Here is a 23,644-nt window from a genome sequence, read left to right as displayed (position 1 = left end):
ATGACTGTATGAGTGAGGGAGTGAAGAAATGAATGAATGGCAGGCAGATGGACCAGTGACTTCTAAACGAAGAGAAGAATTTCCATAGAAGTGTGGTGAGAAGTAAACTTCAGAAGTCATTAAATCCCAGACTAAGTAAGAGATGTGATTTAGAAGAAGGCACCAACCCTCGGACACAGAGAAGGTATCCTTCAGGCAATGGGCACTGAGGAATCCATAAAGCCTTTTAAATGACGTATGACAAAAAAGGCTTGGGAATTTCCTGTCACTGGGTTCTTTGTCTTTGCATTCTCAGTGCTGAAAATGGTTGGTAGTGGTCAGCAGGCCCTCAGTAAAGGATGGAGCATCAACACCTCCTGAATGTGAGCTTCTGATGGCAGGGGTTGGGAGGTAGTTATTCCTCTATCCCCAGAGCCCAGCATGAAGTGTGGAACACCATATGTGGAACAGAAGAGAACTGGAATGAATGGCAGGATGGTGGCTCAGCCAGTTGACTGTGGGATGGACTGGAGCAGGGAGCATCTGAGGCAGGGAGTCCATCGGTGACTTGTAAGGTCTAAGGATAAAGGGGTAGTGTGTGACCCAGAGTGCCATGTCTCCGACCTCGCACTGACCTCTCCTGGGAACTCACCCACACCTGGAAGGGGCCACCAAGGTGTCGTGGGCCAGCTTAATTGCGGCATGCTATTGAGCAGCCAGGATAGCTTAGGGAGAAAGCTCTGGAAGCTAAAGCACAGATGGACTCTTTTGTAACATCCAAGTTTATATTTGTATTCTCTTGCATGTTTTCTACACTAAAATCATCTTCTTTTCTTGATCCCTAAAAGCCTGAGTCTTACTCTAATTTGTAATACTTCATTTTGGCAAAACTTATATGAGAGGGACGATAATTAATACAACTTTCATCTTGAAATCCCAGTCTTAGGGCAAAAGATTGCACTTCTCTTTTCTTCTTAGAATCAGAAGTTCTTGGTTTCACTTGGTGAAAGCCCGTGGAATTTGGGTAGAAAGGTAGATGGTAGCTTAATCCTTGGTCAATGTACTTTGAATATCAGGCTAAGGTTTCACTCTTGATTTCCTAAAAGGCATCAAAACTACCTGTTGGTAAAGTCATGATCTAGGGGACAATCTGAAATGTAGGATTTGAAGGAGGCCTAGTGAATGCTATTCCTTCTTTCTTGTATAAAAAGTGTGTGTGTGTGTGTGTGTGTTTACTTAAGGGAAAACAGAAAAGACTTAAACATTTATAAGGCATCTTCTAAGGGTCATGTCATTTATTCACATTTTCTCTCATGATCTCCAAACCAACCCTCGAAGTGTAATATTATAATCCCTATTTTACAGATAGAGAGACTGAGGCCTGGAGTGGGTAGGTAATTTTTCCAAGGTCATAGAATTGATCAGTAGCAGGGCTAGAATTATAAAGATTTCATCGTTTCCCACATACTGTGCTACCTACCCGAGAAAACAGCAATCACTAAGCACATTGCAGACCCTTATTTTCCATTCCATTCATGAGGGGCTGGTGGATGGCGACTCATAGGCAAGGTTTTGCAAGGGTGGCTGGGACAGCAAGAGGAGGAGGAGGAGGAGCAGGAGGGGAGTTCGGCTTCTCCGTCACAGGATTGCCATAAGGCTCAAAACACACCATGTCACATCTGCAGACTGAAAAGTCCTCGTGAGACAAGGGAGAGTCTATCCCAAGTTGCTTTGATTCACACGTACAACTGTGCTGCATTCTGCTTAAGACAGAGCTCTCGCCTCTATTGTTTCCTTTAAACTCCCACTACCATCCTAGGAAGTAGGAAGAACCAGTATTACTGAAAACACTACTTTCTTAATCATTCTTTTGTGTATGGCCCACTTCATTTCAAGAAGAATTTGGGGTACACTCAAGAAACAGTGTCTAAGAAGTTTAAAAACCTGCGAAAAGAGGTTAAGACCCAGGTTTTCTGGCCCCAGGTTTTTGTTTCCCATGATGCTGTGCTGTCTCAACAGCTGGAGGAGGCATCCAGTCCCAGGGCACCTCCTGCTGCCTGGCCCCACTGGGTTTATTTGAATAGTCTGACTTGATCAATCCACAGAGCCTTCTAACAATTCAAGGTGAGTGAATGATGGAGGAGTTCTATTGGCTTTTTATACTTTTCAGAATATTCTAACTTGTCTCCAATGAATTAATGTTAAATTTTTAATTAGAAAACATTTAAATTACATTTAAAAGATGAATTCCACACTAAAATATAACTGATCCTTGTCAAGATGGAAACAGTCATTATAGTTTATCGTGTAAGCACGTCAGTGGACAAGTGACGTGGCCAAGTCCATTTAGAAAACCTTTGCAGGGACAATAAGAGGTGGGACAGAAACGAGACCCCTCAAACCCCGAGGGAGGAAGGGGGTGGTTCTGGCTGAGAGAAGAGATCCAGCAATAAGCCTTGCTCTCTTCACAGATCGGCACAAATGCAATCCTTTTCATACCCTAGAAAAAGACTGTCATATACTGCTCTACATCCATCAGTGCAACCTTAGCTTATTTAAAGAGGAAACAGAATGCCCTTTGCAATGTTTAAAGCAAAAATAGCAGTCCCCAAATAGAAAAATACAGGTGAACAAAACAGAGAAAATTAAAATTACACATAATCCTCGCAATCAAAGAAAACCACTGTTAAATGCTATTAGCTTCCAGCATGTCTCTTCCGTGTGTGTGTATGTGTGTGTACACATGTATTCAGGAAATACAGAGAGCATATTGTTTTTGAGCCTATCTTTTCCCCCTAACAATCCATTGTCTATATCATTATGTATCATTACTTATTTATTTACAAGATTGTTTTCAATGCCAGCGTGCTAATTAAATTTAGGATTTTAGGTTATTAGGGAGAATGTTATAGACACGTTAGGGGCACCTGCAGGCCATGGAATATGATAGACTTGGACACAAATCCCAGTTCTGATTTGCTGCTGTTTGATATGAGACTTTCTTCATCTGTGAGGAATATAACAATATTGAGAGCTTCCCCACTGGATTGTTGTACTAAAGAAATGAGAAAGTTTTCTGTAACAGTATGGTGCATTACAAATTGTAGATATTTAATAAATGATAGTTATTATTGTTTCGGGCTTTATGATGTTACAGACAATACTGCAATGTACATCTTTATAGCTAAATCTATTCACATATCCCTGATGACTTCCTTATGCAAAGGCATCACTGGGTCAAAAGGTATAGTATTTTTTCATCAAAAAGATAATAAAAATGTATTAAATGAGTTGTTTCCATGGCATTTTAATAGTTTCTCATTAAATAGCTGCCACATGAACATCTGTATTAAAGAAGAATGTTTTTGTTGTATGATAAACATTTATCTAGTATTTTAAGCTACGATTCTTGGTATCTATAGCTAACTTTAGGAAATTGTGTTATTGTGATATAATTCACATACCACAGAATTCACCCACTTAATTCAATGGTTTTTAGTTATAGTCACAGAGTTGTGCAATCATCACCACATCTAATTTTAGAACATTTTCATTATCCCACAAAGAAATCCTGTACCCATTAGCAGTCATTCCTCATTCTCCACCCTCACTCCCAGCCCCAGGCCATCACTAATCTACTTTCTGTCTCTATAGATTTGCCTATTCTGGACATTTCATAGAAATGGAATCATATAATATGTAGCCTTCTGTGTCTGGCTTCTTTTATTTCATCTGTATTATAGCAGGTATTAGTACTGTATTTATTTTCATTGCTGAATTATACTTAATTGTATAAAGAAACCATATTTTGCTTATCTACTCATTGACTGGTAAACATTTGGGTTGTTTCTACTTTTTGCCAGTTACGAATAATGCTGTTGTGAACAGTCATATGCAAGTTCTTATATGGATGCATGCTTTCACGTCTCTTGAATGTCCACGTAGGGCTGGAATTGCTAGGTCACATGAAAACTCTGTGTTTAACCTTCTGAGAAGTTGCCAAACTGTTTGTCAAAGTGGCTGCATTATTTTATATTCCCACTAGCAATAAAAGAATGCTTTTACTTCTTCATATCCTCAGTAACACTTACCATCTGATTTTTAAAAACTGTTATTATTATAGGCATCCTACTGTGTGTGAGTTAATGTCTCATTATGGGTTTAATTTGCATTTTGCTGATGACTGACTAATGGTGTTAAGAATCTTTTGCTGTGCTTATGGGCTCATTTGTACATCTTCTTTGGAGAAATGTCTATTCAGATCCTTTGCTTATTTTCAGATTGAGTTATTTGTCTTTTTGTTATTGATTTGTAAGTATTCTTTATGTTTTCTTGGTACAAGTCCCTTATTAGATACATAATTTGCAAATATTCTCTCCCATTATGTGGATTTTCTTTTCACTTTGTTTGTGGCATCTTTTGCAGCACAGACTTTTTAAAACTGTGATGAAATCCGATGTATCTATTTTTTCTTTTGCTGCCTGAGGTTTGGTGTCTTATCTCAGAAACCCTTGCCTAGTGCAAGGTTCACAAGTTCTGCCTTGCATTCTATAGATAGATATTTTACAATATAAAAACCTTTTTTTTTTTTTTTTTTTTTTTTACAATGGACTGCTAACCTGTCCTACAGAGAGATTGTACCTTGGTATATTTTTATACTTGCAAGCTTCAATCACCCACCAGCTGTGTCTACACATGGAGGAAAGAGAAGAAAAATACCAAAAAGTAACAGGGAGCTGGTGTGCTCCAAGCACTTTACATGCTGTTCTCAGTTTGTGCTCACTAAACCTCTGAAGCAGGAAGACATGACTATGCCTCTTTTATTAAAGAGTTAGGCTCAGAGAGGGTAAATGACTTTGTCCCAAATCACCCACTGCTGGGGAATTGGATTCAGGCTATTTGTCTCCAAAGCCACGACACTACCCACTCTCTATGTGCCAAACAGAATCTGCACTCAACCTGCCTTCTGCAGACATCTTTGACAGACACTGCGGTCCATGTGGTCTAGCTGTAGAACTGTCCCCCTTGCCTGTGGAGGCACAGTGTGGAGGCCTTCCCAGGACCCTGTAGGGGAGCCCTCTAAGGGGTCTCTCCCAGGCACTTCTGCTGGGAAATGGAGAGGACCTGAGCCTTGGCTTTGTCTCTCTAGTTCAGAGCCGGCACCTGTCATATTTTCCTACAGGTCTTGCAGACTTGACAAAATGCCTTTTTCCATCTGTTACAAACATGAAGTCTAATTGCCTCTGTCACCTTCTGGCTGTCAGAAGCCATTTAAATGCTTGGCACTTGAAAATTTCTGATTTCCCAGGCAAAGGTGTCACACTTTAAAAGTGACACCATGAGTGATAGCCGAGGCAATGGCTGCCCTCTTATTTCAAAGAGAATTTAAAATGCAGGCTCCTGAGCCTCCCTTCCATTGTCAATGAGCACTTCATACATACACATAGGCATATGTTTCCTTTTAAAAATAATTTCATCATTATAGCTTGTAAAAGATCCTGACTATTTCTTTCTAGTCATTTATTATTGCAGCTTTGTTTCAGGGCCCAGGAGAAGAGCTAGAGCAGTGGGGACTACCTAGACAGAGGCAAAAATCTCTTTCTATTTGCCTTCCAGTAGCGCCTAGACTGCCCCTCTCTCTCCACTTCTCCCTCCTTTCTTTGCTTCCTCCCTCCTTCCTCCAGTAAATGCCATGGGCCAGCTCTTGACCAGCAGAAAGGACTCACCATGCCTGCCCTAGAAAACACAGTGCATGCAGAAAGTTCTGAGGTGCTGGTGGGTGGGAATGGCCTCATGAGCACAGCAGAGGGAATGGCATAGAATGTGCCTGGGAGGGATCAGGGTCGTCTCTCAGAGGACAGCGCCACAGAAGGCATGGCCTGGGCTGAGTGACTGAGGTGGCTCCGTGCATAGAGAGAGGAGCCGGGGGAAAACTGGGAACCACTGGGTGCAGACGGACCATCTGAGGAGGAGGTGGCTTCATTAGAACCTGGATGGGGCAGCAGGGCACTGGATGAGAAGGGCACACATGGGTCCCTGAGCCTGCTTAGATTCTGGAACCCACATCACACAACTCCAACATTATCCTCTTCAAATCCTCTTCAAATAAAATAATTATTATTATTTTAAAGAGATGCAGAAAAAAAACAGAGAGACCATGGGCTTTCAGGTTGAAGAAATCTTACTGAATCTTGCACTGACAACTTAGTAATTGGCTTAACTCTCTGGGTCTCCATTTCCTCATCTGTAAAGTGGGTATGTGATATGTTTCAAGGTGTGGCATCAAGAACGTAGGCCATGGGGTCCATCAGCCCAGGTTCCAGTCCAACACCCCCTCTAACTAGCTGTGTGTTCTTAGGAAAGCTGATTAAAGTCCCAGTGCCTTAGTTTCCCCTAATATAAAATAAGGATGAGAATATTTACCTCATTCATTTGTTAAGATGAATTGATGAGATAACATGTAAAGTGCTTGCATGTTTCAAGTTTACAATAAATAGTAGTAGCAGTTGTTAAAATCATGACTGATATTTCAAAGAGCTCTTGTGAAAATTATGTAACAAGTTCAAGAAATACTTGATGACTGACAACTGTATAGTGCTTTACAGGTCATAAAGTATTAGCGATAATAAATAATGATAACTGACATCTGTACCATGCTTTACAGGTTATAATTATTTATTATTGCTACTTAAACAAAAATAAAATTTTCTAGTCTAAAAATGGCTTTTGGGATTGAAATGTTGTTTTGGTCAGAACTATTTCTATAGCAACTAGGCCTGCCTACTCTTTGCTTTCCCTCCATGGCTGCCCCACGCGACTAAGTGTGATTAGTTGTGGCTCAGTGAGCACCGAAGCAGGTGCTGACAGATGATTTCACACCCATCCAGTTGGTTATAACTGGATGACACTGTTTTAAATTACATCGAGGCTAGTTTTGAGTTTGTTTTTCTTTTGATAACAATGACAGAAACTTATCATTAGAAAACAGTGTATGTCATGAAAGTATTAAGGCATCATAGAATGATAACAGTAGAGGAAACCTTAATAATAAACCTTAATAAAAGTCACAATAATGCTGTTACAGATCCTACCCTCATTTTGTGCTGTTCAAGCACACTTAGAAGTGGGTGGGCAAGGTTTCTTGGCATTGTTGTTTAGGAGACGAAAATGCCAGGGCAGAGTGTTTAAGAGGCCTGATTCCGGTGATGTGGGGAAGCTAGCCACAAAGGCCTTATCGCTCAATGTCCAGCCGCTGTTTCTACTTTCCCAGGGCCCACAGCCTGCTCTGCTGCAGCAAGCTAGTCAATCATCAAGATAATTCCATGGGCATCTGTGAGCTCCTCCTATCTGCCCAGTGCTGCAGGGAATCAAAAATGATTAAAGCCTTAAGAAAGTTTGCAATCTATGGGAGAGAAAGATTTTCTTCTTAACTTGCTCCCTGTCTCTCCTGCCCTCTCTCCCTTCTTTCCCTCCTTCTTTCCAGTGGACCTTTGCTGGTTGCCTCAGGCATGCAAAGTGCCAAAGCTAGCTGTCAATAACTGGCCAAACAGATATACTCCCTGCCTTCTTGGAACTTATAGTTTTTGAAAGTCAGACCAATAGAAAATATAGCGAAGGTTGGTGTTAGGAGACACCCTTGAAACAATTCCCTTCATGGGGCCTAACAACACCCAACACCACCAACACCATACACCATACACCCTACACCACACATCATATACATGGGAAGACTTTGTCTTTTGTCTGTGTCCTTAAACAGAGTTCACAAGGATCTCTGTGCCCTTTACAGAAGATAGACTCTAAATTGGCACCAAGGGAAGATAAAACACATTTCAACATTCCTGGCTAGATTCCTCTTTGCTTAGAAATGAGATGCTTGTTTCCTCCTCTACATTTCTGCTGGAGCGGTGTTATCTTGAGTGGGGCCTGTGTGACAATCCACCGGAGGCAGGAAGGCTTACACAGGAGTGCAGCCACAGGAAGTGAGCAAAGAAAGCAACGTTGCAACCAACTGAAATTGGGTCCTGCTCAGAGAACTTCCCAACCTCTGGGAACATTGCTGACCTCTTCATCAACCCTTGCAAGGCTAAGAACAGTAAGGTCTCCCCCGATGTGGAGGCAGTGGGTCTAGGTTGAGCATTAACAGAAGAGAACAGCTTGAACGAATCAACATATCCATGCAGCTCTTTGCAGCAGACAGCTGTGGTGGACAAAAAGCAGCTACTTTTTTTTTCTTCTTCTTCTTCTTCCTGAGAATATTGTTAGTGCCAAAAGACCTCCCGAAGATTCTGATGACATATACATTTAGGCTCCACTCCAGCTGGAGAAATCAGCTCATCCAGATGGACCACTGATCCAACTTTGGAGATGTTCCAGAAACATAAACTTTTATCTCCAGAGAAACAATAGGGTCTGCTCTCCCCACAGATGCTTTTCATAGTTAGCTTATTGTCTTCCCCAGAGGTGAAAAGTCACCATCCACAGTGTAGGTACTTTAATTCAAAAGGCACAACCTTCATTTATTCTTTTATTGAGGGATAGTTATGGATCACATCTTTGGGGATAACCTCTGTGCTAGGCTACATGGTCATGGTTAGACATACTCCTGCCTTCCCAAGCTCAGGCTCCAATTTGAAAGGAAAGAAAAGCACCTCTATCTGGTGATCCCCTCCTATGTGCCTTGCACTGGACCAGGTGGGCTGTACACGTTATTATGTATGGATTCTCATGATAAAGTAGTATCAGTAACATCACTAGGCTGAGAGAAAGAACCAGAAAGCCCCACAAGATCACACAACTCCTAAGTACCTCAAATCCTCTCTTGCTCGTTACTCCAATACGCAATGTGTCTCATTCCTATGACACAGATAAAACACCAAGGGGCCTTCTGAGAGGGAGCAATCATTGTTGGCTGAGAGGCATCTGGGAAGATGCGTGGACAAGGTTAGCTCTGGGTTGGGCCTGAAGGGACCTGCCCCATGCCCTTGCAGGGGGAAAGGCATCCACACAGGAGAGGAAGGGCAGTGGTGAAGTGCATGAGGAAGAGTGAGGGGCTTGTCTACAGTGAACAATGGTAGGGGAGTTCCTGTGGTGATCGGGACATGGAGGCCTTAAGTGCTGACATTGCCATGGGGCTGATAAGGAGGGTGGAGAACAGATTGATGAGTTTCGAATGCCAGGAAAGGGGTGAAGTGGATCCTGTGGGAAAAGGATGAAGATGGTCCTGAGTTTGGGGCAGCTGCTTGAGGAGGATGACTGCAGGGCCTGAGTCTTATTTGGAGACACAGGGCTGAAAGAGGATGGGAAGGGAGCATTGGCGGGGAGAGGTGCGATGTGGGAAGACCCAATGGGAGGCTAGTGAAATAGTGACAGCAAATTTCCTACTTCTAGAGCTCATGAGCCTAGACCCGGTGGTGTCACTCATCAGCTGGGTGACTGGAGGCAACTAAGTTAAGCCCTATCAGCACCAGTTTCTTCAGGTGATGTCTAGATACATAGAGTGAGTTGAAAGACTAAATACGTAATATAAGCAAGAGTCAAGTTGCATTTCCCCAATATTCATTCCCTTTCCTTTCTGTCTGCTCCTTGAACACAAGAATTTCCAGCCCCAAACCTTTGTATCTGTTATGTCCTTTGCCTGGTGTTTTTTTCCTCTTGATTTTCATATCAGAGTCACTCTGGACTCATTTCAAATGTCACCATTCTAAGGGGAGAGTTCCTCTTACTGTTCCCATGCCCTCAGTTCCCTTCTATGACTTTACTCATTTATTTCTCTAACTCCGTACCCAGAGCAATGCCTAACACATCGAAGGGGTTCAAAAAACTGTTATTAAATAAATTATTGTATGGGTGGGTCAGCACTCATCCAGCCATAGAGGGGGCAAAATTTTACTCTCGAGAACTTCTATCTTGCACGTGATCTTGAAGGTCATATGGTTTGATATGGGAATCCCATCAACAGTTTTATAGCACCAAGTGTCATGCCTTGCATTCAATCAGTGGTATTGAACTTCTCTATTTTACACTTGGTTTTATCCATCGATAGAAAGCTTTCTAGTTCCCAAGACTGCCTTTTCCTTCTTCCAAACTTTTGATCATTTATATTGAAAGAGGAAAATAAATCAAGCTATGAAGTAGGAATGGAAATCTGCTCATACTGCATCAAGCTGTGACTCTGACCCAGCATGGGGCTTCAACATCACGTCTGCCGCATGATGCTGAATTGCCTTAGGAGCTCTTCACCTCCTAGAATCTGGAACTCCTCTGAGACCTGAAGCTGGAGAAGTGGCTTTTTATTGCTTCCCTTGGGAAACCCATCAATCCCCACTTGGAGAAATATAACAACTGGCTCCTGACAAAGTTAAGTGTGTAAAGTAGTTTTTACATAGGGGAACATTTCACTTTAATAAAAGTAATGACCACAGCCTAATGACCACTCACTTAACTGAGTGATTCTCAATCCATGCATGGCTGGCATTGTCGTTATTTGCCTATGGCCATTAGTCTGGGCCCCGATAGCTAATTCTAATTAATTTGCAAAGTCCTCTGGAAATCAGCTGCTTCCTACACAGATGGTACTGGGTGTCTCTGTGAGTCCTAAAGCCTGACCTCCTGATAGTGTCATTCGGCCAGTGCAGCAGAGCCTGGCCTGACCCCATGCTTATCCTTGATGTCCTTGGTGGGGGCATCACCTGCTATGTGTTTTTGTCTTTGCTTCTTGTGCTCAGTACATGGACCCAGAAGACCAAGCTGCTGGGATGGAATCTAATGTGGTCCCGCCATGCCTCAGTGCCATGAAGTTCCTGTGTGAAACCAGGAGCCCTACAGGTTTCTTGATCTCCTCTCCTGACCCCCTCCCTACCGACGTCTTTCTTTATACCCTGGGGTTTTGATCTGTATGTCTGTCTCCTCTGCTAGATCAGAAACTCCCTGAGGGCAGGGAGGGATGGAGACACATTCATCATACACAAACTGAGAATTCTCTCCTTATCTGTCCCCTGAATATAGGTTATACATACATGAAATTTACAATAGATGTTGGCAAAATTAAGTAATTCAGCAAATATGTAATGAACACTGTTTTGTGCTGGGCCTGGAAAACAGGGATAAAGAGTTTTTGGCTTTGAGCTCCTTGAGGGTAGGGCCTAGTCTTGCCTGGCACATGGTCCAGTTACATGCATAGCATCTGGCACACAGTGAATGCTAACAAACATTTGTTGAATGAATAACTGAATGAATGCATGGAGTACGAAAAGCATGTTTGAATAAATGACAATATTCTTGCAATCAAGACTTCTTCATGGATTAGAAGAAAAAGGTGTGTGAAACACTGAGGAACAGTGTGGAAAATGGCTGGGAGAGGAATGGTTAGGGTGGTGGAGGAGCAGGGAAGACATGGAAGCAAACTCACAATACAATCCTCCTTGACTGGGCCTCTGCGGTGAGAAGTCCACCTACTGTTCTTCCTCTATTTTCCTTAGGCAGTCGTGGCTCACATGCTCCCACCCCAGTTCTTGACAGCAAACTGCTCCTCCTTTAAGATGCAGCTCACAGGCTGCCCAGACTGTAGCTTCCAAGCCCTAATTCCCTGGGACTCCTGAACAGACCGCAAACCATTTCCTCTTCTTGGGTTAAGTATATGATGGCAGAGAGGAAGGATGGGTGACACAGCCACCCAAAGGAGCCTTGCTATACAGCAGGCTTCTGAGATGTGTACCAGGGAGCACAGGCAGACATGCTGCAAAGCTGAGTCCACACAAAGCAGGAAAACCAACTGGCCTCAGGGCAGCACTTTACAACCCAAGAAAGAACAACCTTCGCACGTGTCTTATTTTGGGATGGGTATGATCCAGTGGTTCTCAACTGGGAGCAATTTTTGCTCCCTAGAGCACATTTGACAATTTCTGGGACATTTTTGGTTGTTGCGACTTGGAGGGGTGCGGGGTGCTCCTGCCGTCTAGTGGGTCAAGTCCAGAGATGCTGTGGCATATCCTCCAATGCACAGGCCAGCCCTACAACTCCACCACACACACACACACACACACACACACACACACACACACACACACCAGAGAATGCTCTGATCCAAAATGTCCAAAGTGCTGAGGCTAAGAACCCCCTCAGGGTTACTGAAAACAGAGGCCTAAGGTCAGATTAACCTGTCTAGCACGGCATCGGGTTTCAGCCCTGCCCTCTCTGGTTGGGCCCAGGGCCGACAACTCCATTCCATTCCCCTGCTCTGGCACAGCCCAGGCTTTGGGATAGCACAGCGCCCAGTAGGAGGAACACTTTCTCAAACCTACTGAGTTTCCTCAGTTACCCCAGGAGGTGAAAGGGAGGTCATGAACACCCCAGGGCTGGGGGTCGGGAGAGGTTAGCAGCAGCCCCCCAGTCACCCAATGACCAACTGGAAAAAGACAGAGAAGAGCCTGCAGCCCTGACCTCCAGGGCTCTGCATCCTGCCTTTCTCCTTCTTTTGCAGCTTCTCCTGTGAACAGGACCCGTTGAACAGGAACCCACTCTATGGGCCTCTCTCTTGTCTGCCTCTGCGTCTGACTTGAACATCTTTAGGGGTGATTGTCTTTCCCCAAAACTTTTAAAGCTTGTGTGAAACCAGCAGTCCCTTGTGGGCACACCTGTCATGCCCTGGCTTGTCCCAGAGCTGGCTTGCTTTCCTCCTACAGTTCTCAGCCTAATGATATCTCCAGAGACAGCCCATCCCCCCACAACTGGCCACCTGTGCAAAGTAGCACATCTGGGCCCCTTGGTCCCATCAACCCACTGAGTTTCCTCGATAGGTCACCATAATTGATAGTCACATATTCAGTCTTTCCCATAGGACTCCTCCTATGTGAAGTAGTAGAATCTGCTGTGTAGTATATATTCAAATAACTGCCACCCCATAACGTTCTTTCTAGTGCTTTTCCCGTGACCCACACATTGCACCAAGTTGCCATGTCTCTGTAGTCTCCTTTAAGTTAAGTACAGGGAAGGGCAGGGCTTTTGCAGTTTATTTTTTTTATTATTATTATTATCTTTTTTTACAGCTAAATCCCAGTTCCTGGAATATGCCTTGCTCAATAAAATTTTACAAAAGAAATGACAGGGAATAAATTCAGAGCCTCATCTGTACTAGATTCTTGCTTGGTAAGTGTCTATTAAAAAGTCATCACAAAACTCATACCTCTGACTATCAGTCCAAAGCTCTTTTACTCTTCTGTGTGAATTTGGGGGAAAAGCTCCACTTCTGCATATTTCTGCCTGTCCCCTCTTACCTGTTAAGCAAACTGCCCACTCAGTCTTTTGCAATATTTCCTTTGTACCTTCCCAGCATGCTCTTCGCGAGCGGGTGTTTTCACAAGTTGTCTAAGGAACCATCTCTCTAGTGCAGAGTGCCTGCCTGCTAAATTTAGAAGCAGCTCTGAGGGTTTTGATTCATCTTTGCAAACTACACAGAGTGAGGTTTCCAAATGACTGTCCCAGGGTGGCTGTGTCGGCCTCACTGGACTGGGGCCTGGGTCACCAGCCGTAGATTCCGGCCCCGGCTCTTCTTTGGGACTAGCTGTGTGACTGTGGGCAGATCAGTCAGGTCTCTGATGCTCTGTCCACTCTGGGAGGTGTGAGGGGCTGTGAGGGGGTCTGAGGGCCATCCCAGTGTGGTTACCTGGCATTCCAAGCTCAAGCAAGCAATTCCCAGTCTATCGTGGGGTCAGCATTGCAGAAACTTTTACCTCTTTCGTCAATAAGCTCTGAAGCCCCACGTGCCTGAGTTTCTCTTGAGACTCACACACTTCAAGTAGGGAGATTTTATACGCAATATTTACATAACGTATAACATATACAACATACGTTTTGTAATATATAACATAAAGACTCATGTATTTTAGCATCAAACTCACCAAAAAATTGCAAGAGTAGAACAATGCACACCTATATCCCCTTCATCTAGACTCACCAAGTATTAACATTTTTTCCCGTTTGCTCTCGTCTCTCTCATTCTCTTTCTGTGTCTTTATATATAGATGTAGATGTATTAGGTTGGTGCAACAATGATTGTGGTTTTTGCCATTACTTCTATGGCAGAAACCACAATAACTTGTGTGCCAACATAATAGCTGTAGATACAGGGATGCAGCTTTTCTTTTAAGAAACTCTTTGAAAGCTATAGCTGTCATGATACGAGACATCCTCTTGGTCATCATGTGTCCCCTAAGAACTAGACATTCTCCCACATAACCACACTATTACTACCATGTCCAAGAAACTTAAGACTGGGACAATATTATCAACTGTGCACTATATATTCAAACAACTACCATCCCATAATGTTCTTTCTAATTCTTTTCCCTTGACCCACACATTGCACCAAGTCATTATGTCTCTTTAGTCTCCTTTAATCTCAAAGCATTGCTCTGGGGTCCATTCGGCAATAACAGAAGGAAGCCGCAAAAATTGGGAAACCGAAATCAGAGAAGCTGCAGCTCTCAGCCACAGCTTTTGTGGGCCCAGCGAGCTCCAGGGATGTACAAGAGCAAATTCACAGCCCCACCAATTTGCCTTTTAATTAGAGAAAGAAGACCAAGCTTCTGAAATCCCAGAATCTTGAGTTAAGCTGGCCATATTCTCAAGTGCTTTGTAAAAAAAATTAATAATGCGTCTATCTTCCCAGTCCTTGCAGAGAGAAGCCTACTCAGAGTGGTTACTGAAAACAGGAACCTGCCCTTCTGCAAGCCCTGTGCCTTCCTCGTTCCTAGCAGAGGAAGTATGTGGCCAGTTTAGCAACTGCAGTTCTTCTGGGTAGCATGGGCTGCTTCTCCACACTCGCGAGAGGCCCGGCTGCCTGTTTATTCCGGAGCAGCAGCAGTTGACAGACGAAGAGGCAGTGACTCTGCGCCCAGCAATCCCTCTGCAGACAGCTCCCACAGGAGTCATGCCCAGTGTGTGAAGGTATTTTGGGGGGATGTGGCAGAGACAGGGTGGGGAGAGACTTCGGGACCTCTTCAACACACAGTTGGCAGGGGTTGACTTTCTGGAGGCAGAGAGGAGCTCCCTGAGCACAGGTGGGGCAAGGTCTTGAGAGGAGCCCAGCCCCCAACCTGGTGCCCAGCACAATGCAGTGGTTCAGTGGGTGTTGGATGCATAATTCTGTGGAGAGAAGGGCTGGAGGAGCACGGACAGGATGTTGCCAGAGGAAACATTCTCGCCAAAAAGGCTTGCACTTAGCAGGCTTCTTATAAAGGACAATTGGGATTTGCCATCAGAATTCCTAGCTGTGCGACCTTGAGGGAGTCATTTAAACCTCTCCAGGCCTTCATTTTCTCATCTGTAAAGTGACACTGATGGTACCTAATGCACCCAGGTATAGGGCAAAGTGAAGAAATTTGCTAAGAAAATTGCTGGACACATATGCTAAGTGTCCAGGCCAGTTTCAGCATACAGCAGGTGCTCAGTAAATGCTATCAGGCTGGAGTCATGATATCTAAAGGTGCATGGAGCCAGGTGGGTTGAGGGATTGCAATAGTGCTGCTTGGAGTGTGATTGTATGCATCTTCTTTAAGAAGATGCCGAAGATAATTAATAACAATCTGAGCAGCTGGTATGTGTATGGGGGAAGGGAGGAATCAAAGGAAAGGCAAACATGTGGAGTATATAAATTCTGAAAACAGCATGTTAGAGTTGGAAGAGATTTAGGACAACTGGAATTTTCTAAGGAAAAAGGCACACTCCACATTCTTTTAGGTGCATACATATGGAGAGAGCCTGGTGTCAAAGAAGTGACCTGAGCTTTGGCCTCAGAATGTCCTCACTTGCGGCTGTGCATAGGGGTGTCAGGAGGTGATATCTACCATCCTGAGTGACTAGGGAGGAGAAATGCATAAAAAGTTATTTTTCTGCAATCCTCAGAACAATCCTATAGGATTGTGGTTGTTATTTGCTTTTGAAAACTGAGAAAATGAGGCTCAGAGAAGTTAGGTGGCTTGTCCAAGTCCCATAGCTGGTGGGAGGTAGAGGCAAGTGAGGGGCTCTAAAGGGTTGGGGGAGCCTCAGCGAGAACAAGCGGATGCAGGGCTGAGGCTTGCGTTTAAAGTGGTACCTTCTTCACTTTAGGAAAAATACACCCCATAGTCTTTAAATTGTCATTCTGTGGTTTGCTATGAGATGCTGAGCTGTGAGTCCATTAAACTGGGCTGTGGCCCTTTGAAAACTGGAGAGGTAAGCTCAGGTCAAAATTCTGGCAAGTATGTTGCAACTAATAGTCTCCATTTAGAAGAATGCTATTTAATACAAAAATTAGCTGGGCATGGTGACGGGTGCCTGTAATCCCAGCTACTTGGGGAACCCGAGAGATGGAGGTTGCAGGTTGCAGTGAGCTGAGATTGTGCCACTGCACTCTAGCCTGGGCAACAAGAGTGAAACTTCATCAAAAAAAAAAAAAAAAAAAAAGAAGAAGAAGAAGAAGAAGAAGAAGAAGAAGAAGAAGAAGAAGAATTCTATTTAAGAGTGCTTAATATGCTCTGAAAGTATAATAATAATGTTAAAAACCTATGGAATAGACAAATTGAAATCTAATTAGATTCCTTCACCTTAAACAGATCTGGAATCTAGATCAGAGCAGCAAGATGGCAACATAGAAAGACTGTGCTGTAACCAGCCGCACCTGAGTCAACATTCTGGGGCCACCAAAGAACTCTGTGACTCTGTGCAAGTCACTTTGCCCCTTTGAGTGTTAGTATTTTCCTTGTAAAAAGAAGACCAGTTTCTTTATATGTTTGAAAGAAGTTTACATGTACTATCTAGGAGATAATAGGTACTACATAGGAGCTATTGCTATCATTTCTAAATCAGACAATTAAAATATATCATATCCATGTTATATTTCCTAGGCAGAAAGCTATTAACAAGTAGTGCTACATATGATGGATTAAACCGCTAAAGCAATGAGTGGGGCACTCCTCCATTTTTCTGAATATGTATTTCTGCTTGTTCCTCCATCTAATATAAACGAAACAGACAGGGGTAGGTTTGCATTGCAGCAAACTAAAGTCACTTTCTGAATAAAACTTTCCTAAGTCACTTTCGGAAGAAAACTTCCCCATTCTAAATGGTGAAATCTGGCAATGTATTTCCAAGGGAAATGAGCCTTCTTAAAGACAGAAATTATTCATTCTAGTGCACCTAAATCAGTGCCCTGAATTAATAGATGCTGCTGGGTTTTAAGTTTTTATTTGACATTCATCAAGAATGTATTTCTCCCAGCTCTGAGAAGGGCTGAAACTTAAAATTCCCATCAAAATTTCCAGCATATTTCAGACCAAACCATTTGGTTCTTGTTAGCAGCCCAAGGGTCCTGTTTGTACATTTATCTGCCCATCTATCTGTCTATCCATCCTTCCATCTATCCCTCTCTTCCTGCAATAAAATATCCATTGAGGTCACACCACGTGATCAACTTCCGCCCTCTCTCAATCTCCCTACAAGTTCCGAAGGAAATAAGTACACCCTGTTCAAACCACTTCCTCCTATCCGAGAACCACTAAGGGAGGGGCCAATTTGATTATGGTAACTCTAGCTAAGACAGCAATTTTAGGGGTCAGGGGGCTCAGTGGTTCTCTCTTGTTGTCAAACAGCTTTGCAAAGTCACGCTTCCCTCCTTAGCACCAGGCAGACTGGAACCAGGGTTGGAGGACTTGGTGTGTATATGTGTGTAGAGGGGGTTGGTGAAAGTAAGAATTGTTGCTGGCTTGTGCTTAGGGGCAAAATAACTACCTCAGACGGCCCAGGCTTCCCTGGAAGTGGACCACCTCTTGCCTCTATTGTGCCAGGTAGTTTATATACGATACCTTCAGTCATTCATTCTAACTGAGCTTGCATTATGTGCCAGGCACCTGCTAGATCATGGCTTTTCATTGAGGAATATAATAGACTTGAACCCTATCCTAAGAAAGTTGCCCTGGGAGCAATAAGCATTTAGAGAAACAAATGCATAAGGACAAATTGTGGTATGTGCTGCGAAGGAAACAGAGCCACAGAGAGACAAGAGAGGGGACCAAGTGTAGTCAGTGCAGCCAGTTTCATTTAATTCTCACACTAACCCTGGGAGCTGAACGTGTTCCCTGTCCCCGTTTGCAGATGTGCCACCTCCCCCCACTCCTCCCCTCTCTCCCCTACATGCCTTCTAAGCCACATGGACAATCAGTTCAAAATATGCATCCTCTGAATGCAAGTTCCAAGCACCAGAGTGTCTGGACCCACCTCTCATTGCACTGCTCTATCCACAAACCTATCAATCCACCTGCTGAATAACTATGACATTCATAACCCTCTAGCAAACAAAAAAGTACCATAACCTTGCCAGAAAAAAGGATAGCTCTGCCTTAGGCTGCTCTCCATCACTTTCCTCAGGTCTAAGGGCACGGTAGCTGGGAGCCAGCTTCTAGAGCCAGACCACTGGATTCCACTCCCGCCTCCAGCACTTTCCAGCTGGGCTAACTCCAACAAGATACGTGAATGCTCTGGCCTTGGTTTCCCCAATTAGACAAAAGGCCTCAGTGTAATGACGCATACTGCAGAGAGTTGTGGAGGTCAAGTGGAGAGTACATGTAACACACCTAGGACACATAATTCCTCAATACGCACTGGCACCCCCTCTCCTAGTGCTGTACACGAAGCCTCATCAAGGGCCGGCACGAAGCCTTATCAAGGGCTGGCATGAATTTGGGGTGGACACAGGGAGGCCTCCAGCTGGCCCCCTCACTACTTATAGAAAGGTGAAAAGACACCAAAAGAGGAAAGTGACTTGGCCACAGTCTCGGGGGAGTTGATTGGCCCACTGTGGATTCTAAAGACAGAATGTGCAGAAAATGAAAATTAGATAAAATTAGGGGAAACAATTGAGATAAATTCCCTCTCACAGTACTGGAGCCACCCATCCTAGTGATTTTATGACAAAGTTGATAACCACTGTCCAGTGAGAAGGGACAGCTTTGCCATGGTCAGGAACGAGGGTGCCTGCAGACACGGGGCAGTGGGCACTCCAGCTCCCAGGCCTGTGTGCGTTCTCCTCTGGTCTCGCCAGCAGTCCCAGCTCTTAGATCATCTGCTTTTAGAATTAAAGTTTCATTAAGCTGGGATGAAGGTATTACTGAAGGAATTAGGAGTGGGAGTAAAAAGACAAAGGATTTTCAGGCTGGACCCAGCCCTGAACAAGCCTCGTAACCCTGAGCACCCTCCCTGAGACTCAGATTCCCATGCTGGCCCCAGCCCTGAACTAGCTGTATGACCCTGAGCAAGTTACTTAGCCTCTCTGAGACTCAGTTTTCTCGTCTATAAAATGGTATGTTCTCGGAGGCATCAAATGAGTCTGTGTATTTTAAACATCTGCTTTAGGCCCTCCGCATAGTGGATGCCCACTTAGATGAATCTCTTTTGCTTTGAAAACAGAGAGGCCTGTAGGCAACTGTTCCAAAAACAGATGCTTGTCGGGAGAAAGATTCCATAAAGAGTTGATTTGCTCCAGTGGTGTCTGGATGCGGCCTCTGCTGACTTATGAGGCGCATTGCACACATCTTTTTCCTACTCTGTCCTCAGAGATGTCACACCCGAAACTGGAAGTCAGCATGGGGGAGAATTTACACCACAGAAATTGGCACACACTATTAGGAATTTTTTGCCCTGAAACATTGATTGTTTGACATTTACTAGCACACCACGAATCCACGGTCTCCTAGGCCCAGCTTGTTTCTTCAGTTCCTTTCTTTTCTTTTCTTTTTTTTGAGATGGAGCCTTGCTCTGTCACCCAGGCTGAAGTTCAGTGGCACAATCTTGGCTCACTGCAACCTCCATCTCCTGGATTCAAGCATTTCTCCTGCCTCAGCCTCCCGAGTAGCTGGGATTTCAGCATCCCCCACCACGCCCAGCTAATTTTTGTATTTTTAGTAGAGATGGGATTTTGCCATGTTGGCCAGGTTGGTCTTGAACTCCTGACCTCAAATGATCCACCTGCCTCGGCCTCCTAAAGTGCTGGGATTATAGGCATGAGCCACCACGCCCAGCCTGTTTCTTCTGTTTCTAACTGTTCCCTTTTATTTCCCTATGGAGCATCTACTGAGTCCCAGTCGAGAGTAGAAACAAATCTGCTGGCTGCTCTCAAGGCACTTACAGTTCAGCAGGGGAGACGGTCACTCACCACGCAGTCACACAAATGACCGTCGAACTGGGACCCACCCCAAGGCAATCGGCTTTCCTGAGGAGCTAAGGAGGGAACAGTGAGCTCAAAAGAGGAGCACATTAATAGCAAATTAAAAACATCACGGAGATCTCCTTAGCGAGACCAAGCCCCATTAGACCAAATGCCTGGGAGCTGCAGAGTGTGGGGTTCTGGGGTCCATGTCCCTCGACAAGTGACTGACAGTGAGGGGAGATCCCAGATCAGGAGTTGGTCTTGGCAAATGCTGTGTCAGGTGAGATGCTGATTCCCATCTTACTTGATAAGTTTATGAGTAATGCTGTGATTCACATGTATGAATGAAAAAGAAAAGTAACTCTTGCCGGGAAATACGATGCAATAAAGAAATCACGGACTTTATAGTCCCTGTGCCTAGATGCCTGGGTGACCTTTAGGATGTTCATGAAAGTTTCCATCTACGTCCACCTTCTGTGATGAAACCTGCCTTTCTCAGGTATCCACATTTGAAATGAAAACAAAAGGCCTGTTTCCTAGTCATTGTTTCCCCATTCTGCGTAATGGCTAGGATTAAAATAATTGTCTTTACCACTCTTTCTTCATTGCCAATGTTTGCTAGGCCAGTCTGCTTATAGGATCTAGAGGTACCCAGGACCTGGCCTGGGCCCAAACCCCATTTATAGCCTGGTTTTGTCAGCAAATATATTCTGGTCCAACAGAGCCACAGGCTGACTGGGCGGTGCCCCACCTCACCATCCCTGTGTGTTGGGGGACTCTGTGTACAGAAAGTCTATCTAGAAAGAAAGAAATGGGTGGGGGAGGCTCTTTTTATTTCCATGAAGTATCAAAGCCACGTCAGGAATGGCCTCTGCTGCCCGCCTCCGTGTGCCAGACAGCTCTTCATAAGACACCCACTCACTGTACTGACACGTCTGGGTCACTGAGGCCCTTGCGTCAATGTGGCTGTGAGCCACGGAGACTATAGGCTGTGAACAGCCCTCAACACCTCCTCTTGCCAATCCTTCCATGAGAATACCCAGGAAGTCACATATGACTATGTCCACGAAAGACAAAAACAAAAACAAATGAAAGAATGGTCTAGTGACTTAATAAAGAATGGAATTAAAACAGGCCTCAATTCTGGCTTCTTTCCATATCTTAAAACGACCTTAAAATGCACACTAGGATATCTCCATCCTCTTTTGGTCTTAGCATAAAGTCCATCCTCTCTGTTAGCCTGAGAGTGTATGAGATTCCCTTCTGGGCACTCAAGGGTAGAGGGGGCCAGCACACAGGCTCCTGGACACATGGGTCAGGCCCACAGCCTGGTTAACAGATAGATGGGCATGGCTTCTCCTGCAGGGGATGGAGTGCTGGGCAGGGAGTCATGCATTCATCCAAACTTAATGTGTGACCTTGAGCAGGTTGCTTGCCCTCTCTGAGCCTTTCCCTTGTCCTGTGAGAGTGCTGAGTTGCTACTTTCCAAGTGATGCTTTATGATGCCCCAGGATTGAGGTACCCTATCAAGAGCAGTAGAAGGATGAGATGCTGAGCTGAGCCCCCAGCCCCATGCAGCTACTTGCTTTCATCTGTTCTATGTATTGAGCTTCTGGGGAATTCTTTTCCTTTCTCCCCTCCCCTCCCCTCCCCTTCCCTTCCTTTCCTTTCTTGATGGAGTCTTGCTCTGTTACTCAGGCTGGAGTGTGCAGTGGTGCGATCTCAGCTCACTGCAGCCTCTGCCTCACAGGTTCAAGCAATTCTCCTGCCTCAGCCTCCCAAGTAACTAGGATTATAGGCACCTGCCACCACGCCTAGCTAATTTTTTGCGTTTTTAGTAGAGACAGGGTTTCACAACATTGGCCAGGCTGGTCTTGAACTCCTGACCTCAGGTGATCCACTTGCCTCGGCCTCCCAATGTGCTGGGATTCCGGGCGTTTGAAATATCTTAGGTAAGAGGATCCCACGTTCTTCCCCAGGGGCTCCTGAGGGCCTCTGGCTTGGACTCAGGCCTGAGAAGAAGGCTGGGGGTTGCATGCCCTCTCTGAGCTGGCTTCTGCCCCTGTAGGTCTTGCCAGTGCCCCTAGAGCCCCTGGTATGCCGCAGCCCTCCTCTGCAGTGCAGAGAAAGGAGAAGCAGATGGGGGTGGGGTGGGAGCAGGCAGAACAGTCCTGTGGCTGCACCTGCCCTAGAGGGGAGCAGGGGACTATGTGGGTCACAGGGCAGGCGGCCCTGGCAGCCCCCAGCCTGGCACTGGGAGAGGTGCACCTGTGGAGTGAGGTCAGGATGTGGTGGGTGACCCCGGAAATCCTGCCAGGGAGACCACCGGATGCTAAGCCCCTGTACTCCAGCCTAGGGAACAAGAGCGAAACTCCATGCAATTGTATTGCATTTTTGAGATGGAGTTTCGCTCTTGTTCCCCGGGCTGGAGTACAATGGCCTGGAGTACAATGGCCTAGGCTAAGCCTCTTATTTTTCCTGAAACCAAGGGTCAGACCACAGGCAGCACTGAGCAAGTCCCTAGTCAATTGTGCCGGTACTGGGTACAGTCACGGCAGGAAAATGGTTGAGGCAAAAGAGCCATGACCCACTGTTCAGCCCAACCCTTTCCCCATCAGATTTGAGGACTCTTTGGCCCAGACAGAGGAAGGTACTTGCTCAAGCTTGCAGAGTGAGTTAACCAACACCAGCCCCTGCGTTAGTAAATTTTTAGCTGCCATTTACCAAACATATCTCTGCTTTAGATATGACCCATAATTTCAACCTCAAAACAACCCCGTAGGGCATATACTTGTATCCCAAATCAGTGGATTTGAAAATCAAGGCTCAGAGAAGTGAAGTAACTTGCCCAAGGACACACAGCCAGCAGGTTGGGAGCTGGAATCTGCACTCAGGCCTGCCTGCTTTGAAAATCTCTTCTTTAAGGCGCCCTCATTCTTTCCAATCTTTTGATTATAAAAGCAATTCATGCACCTGGGAGAAAATCTGGGTATTTTAGAAATAAGTAAGTAAAGAAGAAATTTAAATTCACGTATAAAATCACTACCCAGAGAGAGTCCTTGGAAATATTTTGGAAATTTCTCTTTAATATTTTTCCATACGTATGCATTTGAGTGGCATAGTTTTATGAAACGGAGATACTAAAAGCATAGCCAGCTAGTATTCCTTTCTGTTTCTTTGTTTTGTTCCACAGCAGTAACAGTTGCTTTTTTTTTTTTTTTTTTCGAGACAGAGTCTCACTCTGTCGCAGGTTGGAGTGCAGTGGCATGATCTTGATCTTGGCTCACTACAAGCTCCGCCTTCCAGGTTCATGCCATTCTCTTGCCTCAGTCTCCTAAGTAAGTGGGACTACAGGTGCCTACCACAATGCCCGGCTAATTTGTTTTGTATTTTTAGAAGAGACGGGGTTTCACCGTGTTAGCTAGGATGGTCTTGATCTCCTGACCTCGTGATCTGCTCGCCTCAGCCTCCTAAGTAACAGTCTTT

General features: G+C 44.8%; 2 protein-coding genes across 4 annotated transcripts in view; one reads left to right on the top strand and one right to left on the bottom strand.

The window, feature by feature from the left end:
* Positions 1-23,644, bottom strand: part of TG (thyroglobulin) — a 272,355-nt gene that overhangs the window by 47,888 nt on the left and 200,823 nt on the right. The window lies entirely within an intron of this gene.
* Positions 1-23,644, top strand: part of SLA (Src like adaptor) — a 66,030-nt gene that overhangs the window by 13,130 nt on the left and 29,256 nt on the right. Inside the window, exon 1 of one of the 3 annotated variants that reach the window (XM_023223677.2) lies at positions 14,648-14,925. The exons of 1 other annotated variant lie outside the window; for it this stretch is intronic. The gene's annotated coding sequence lies outside the window, so the exon portion shown is untranslated. Of the gene's footprint in view, positions 1-14,647; positions 14,926-23,644 lie in introns of those variants that run through there. One more of the 3 variants, XM_023223685.2, reaches the window with a different exon arrangement.

The sequence above is a fragment of the Piliocolobus tephrosceles genome, chromosome 7, assembly GCF_002776525.5.
Source record: "Piliocolobus tephrosceles isolate RC106 chromosome 7, ASM277652v3, whole genome shotgun sequence".
NCBI classification, from domain to species: Eukaryota; Metazoa; Chordata; class Mammalia; order Primates; family Cercopithecidae; genus Piliocolobus; species Piliocolobus tephrosceles.
The sequence above is the reverse complement of the archived record's forward strand: the minus strand, read 5'-3'. Positions and strand labels throughout refer to the sequence as shown.